Raw genomic sequence first — 4217 nt, forward strand, 5'->3', positions numbered from 1 at the left:
TCAGGATCATTTCTCATTATAGCCTCCCCTTTTTCTTTCAAATTTTGCATGAGGTCTTCAAAATAAAGAATCAAGAATTTGATTTTCTCCTCAAAGGGATTGAAACTAGAGAGAGGGTCATAACTGCTATCAAACTGATGAATGAAGTCAAGATTCTGTTTATATGCAACCCACTTCTCTTTCCTCAGTTCTTGCTCATCCAAATTGAATTCATTCCTAATTAGATATTGAGGGAACTGAAATTGGTGAGGCCTACCTTTACAAACTGCTCTTTTCCTAAACATGTCGTTGAAAAAGTCTTCAGGGTTTGCAAATCTTGAAACAATAGTTGACAATCTATATGGTTTAAGGAATTCTTCAAAAAACTTCTACCCACCTTTAGTGATCACAAAATGTTGTGCCATGGTAATAGTTGGGAAAATGGTCCCTTTACCCCTATTTGTTAGCTCTGGTTCTTGTACACCTCCAATTTGTCTTAAGACTTCAGCAATTCCTATCTTCAGTGGGACTTCATAGGGCAATAAATATGGAGTGCCTCTGAAACCATATACTCTGAAAACTGTAGAAATAGGTACAAATACATATCCCCCCAATTATGAACAATTTTAATTCCTTCTGCAAACTCCTTGGGCCTGAGGAATTCCAATAAAGCCTTAGGAATCCTAGGGTTTTCTGTACACAAAAGAATCGTAATCTTAGATGAAAAACATCTATCAAACTTCAGATAGCTAGCATCCTCTCTGTCCCAGGACAAAATAGTACTCCAAAGTTGAACATGCATCTCTTCCTTATCTTTCAGCTTGACCAAATCCATTTCTTTTGCAAAATAATCAGCACCCTTGAACAAAAACATGTGCATTAGAAGAGAATACCATCCAAACGGTCTGTCCACCTTACCATTTTTTATCCCTACTAGCCCTGAATGAATTGCATCAGTGAGTTATGGTGCATAATCAAATGTTATTGCCAGAGAGGGGTTTAGAATCTGTGCAATCATCAGCATGTAATGGGTTGGCATGTTCTTCTCTGCATCTTCTCCAAAAATCTGTCAAAGTTCCTAGTACATACCCTTAGCTCTTAGAGTAAACAAATTCAAGGAGAGGGGTTCCATTGTACTAGGGCCTACAACTATTAACCCTCCTATTTTAACAAAGAACTCTTTCAATGGGTCACTCCTAAGGTGATCTCTTTGTGCATTATAAACCTGGGCCAGTGATTCAAAATCAATAGGCTCTAACAAATTTGAAGCCTCACTGAGCTTAAACACACTTCTGAATTCATCATCTTTAATTTCAATCAGGGCTAACCCCTTCAAATTTCTGATACATCTAGCCACAGGGTCATAATTTTGTGCAATCGGAATCAACAAATCTAGATCCATGAATACTCCAGGGATGATAAGCTTCCCCACATCCAATTCCCATATGCTATTTAAAGGGGCAAGGGAATGTATCTGACCTAAAACTACTTTGAACAATCCTAATCCTGACATCCCTATTTGTGGATCTCTTAACCAATTTCCTTTGTCATATAGGCCATCCTCAATTCTCAAACAAGGGTTATTTGGTACCAATTCTTTAGCCTTGGCCCCTACATTGGTAGACATAGTTAGTTGTTCCAGAAAATTATCACAAATATTCCTATCTTGGTAATTTAGTTTCCTTGTTAACTCCCTTCTTGGCGCCATCCTGTTAATGCAACAATATCAATTGGAATTTTCACAAAACTCTAATGAAACAGTTCACACAGCAACACCGATTTTCAGAGTGCAATTAGCGAGAAAAAGAACAAAAACCTGTTAATCGCTTGAAGAAAACTACTCTGCACCAACTCCTCTGCAACAGACTCATTTGAAATGATGCTACATTCAAGTTTGATGCGGACCCTAATATGGCAACCTGGCATTGAATTGGGAAATTAATCTCGCATGCTTCGACCATCACCTTAGAATTGAATTCGCAAATCAAATTCAAAAATGGGCTCCAACGGATCACAAATATTTTGAGTACCTCTCTTTTTCATCATTTCGCCATTTCATAGAGTTTAAAACCCCCACAATTTTCTTTCGCAAAGTAACGATGATCGTTGGATCTCAGGAACTTGCACTGCTTTTACTCCTTCCGGTCTTTCTGTGTTAGCGATGGGCCCTACCTTCTTTTCACCATTTTGCGAACACTAAACCATGCGCACTTTTACCTCACGAAACAATGCCGACCGCTAGATCATCATTAACTTGCTTGGTCTTTACTTCCTGCAGTGACCGCCAGTCTTCTTAACTAACCGCGCTCAACCATGACGATGAATGGTTTTCGCCACTTCACGAAGACTAAACTGCAGGCCTCTTTGGGCTACGAAACAACGACAACCATTGGATTAGCAATGAGTTGCACAATTATTAAGGAGCCCGACAAACATTAGAATAAGACATAGGTGAAGGCGTAAATTTTGAGAATATTTGAAAGATTGCCTAGGGAAAACCTATGGGGGAACACTTTTAACAATAAACCGACCCTTCCTTAAGTGGCAAAAGTAACACAGAAATAGAACATAAGGGTTTTTCAAACATGGGAAGGGTTATAATCACAAAAACCATAAACCCTCATGTGACCCAAGAAAATCAGATGTAACAAGGCCATGCTAAACACTTTTTTCAGACTTCTAGCCAAATATGGGACAAGAATACCCAATTTTTTAAATAGTAATAACAATGGCTCTGACTGGGGATGGTTGATTGCAAGATCAACACAAGAATTCAGAAACTCTCTAGAGAACAAACCAAACAAAAATTTAAAAAACAACAACAAAAACAAATCTAAATATGTACAGACTAAGACCTACTGTGCAGGGACATTAAGAGAAGTAATGTTTCAGGAATTATCCATGCACTGGAAATTCGTATACCTCACCATTCATATTCTGCAAAAAATATGAATCCTTTCCATTAAGATCATAAACCACAGAGTGCCTATCCATAGTGACTCAAATTTTTTGTGTTTTCCCTTATCTTGTCCTTTTGCATTCCATTGAAGAACCACATCATGAATTTGAAACTTTCTCAAAAAGATTCTTTTGTCAAATAAATATTTGGACTGCAATTGGATCTTCAAATTCCTCTTGTGAGCCAAAGTTCTAATTTCTTCTACCTCCACCATCTAAATCATCCAGTCTTCCATAGGTTCAGATAACTCCATGTCTTCAGCTTGTAGGAACTTATACACTGGAAGAAGATTATTGACTGGCACCCTAGATTATGTGCCATAAACTAATTCAAAAGGTGAAACCCCAATTGCTTTCTTGACAATAACCCTGTCAGCCCATAAAGCTAATTTTAACTTTTGGTCCCAAGACCTTTTATTCTCCTCCAGGATTTTCTGAATAATGTTCAAGAGGCTCTTATTACTTGATTCAACTTTCCCATTACCTTGAGGATGATAGGGCAAAGAGTAGGACATAACTATTCCATGGCTAGTGCAAAATTCAATAAACTCTTCTAACCTGAAGCTCATGGCATTATCCATCACTAGTTTTACAGGGACTCTGAATTTGGTTATGACATTATCCATCAGGAAGTCAATAACAACCTTACTTGTGGCTCTCCTAGTGGGTATAGTTTCAATCCACTTGGTAAAATAATCAGTAGCTACTATGATCCACCTATGGCCTCTTCCTGATTTCTCAATGATTTCTCCAATAAAATCAATGCCCCATTGGACAAAAGGGGCTTCCACTGTGACTAGGTTGAGGGGTAAAGCTCCCTCATACTTCAATTTTGATGAAAACTTTTGGCATGGGTCACATCTCCAGACATGTTCATGGGCATCTTTAAACAAAGTAGGCCAATAATATCCAGCCCGAACTATTGTACCAGTAGTTGTCTTGGCAGAGTAGTGACCTCCACACACTCCATCATGCATTTCAGTTAACACTCTTTTAGCTTGGGATTTATCCAAACACATTAGCAATGCCCCATCTCTATTCTGCCAAAACAGATCACCCTTAATGAGGAAATACTTTTGTGACTTCAACTTCAATGTTCTTCTCTAGTTATGGGCCATCCCTTCTGAAAATGTTGCATCTCTTAAAAAATGTACTATCTCTGAGTACTAGGGTTGTGTTTCAATACTGGTGACCAGGATGTTCTCAACTTCAACATTATTCACTTCAACATCAAGAAGGTCTATTCTAACCTCAATTCTTTATAGCCTCAATTCTTTCAG

The sequence above is a fragment of the Cryptomeria japonica genome, chromosome 2 (genome assembly GCF_030272615.1).
Source record: "Cryptomeria japonica chromosome 2, Sugi_1.0, whole genome shotgun sequence".
NCBI lineage: Eukaryota > Viridiplantae > Streptophyta > Pinopsida > Cupressales > Cupressaceae > Cryptomeria > Cryptomeria japonica.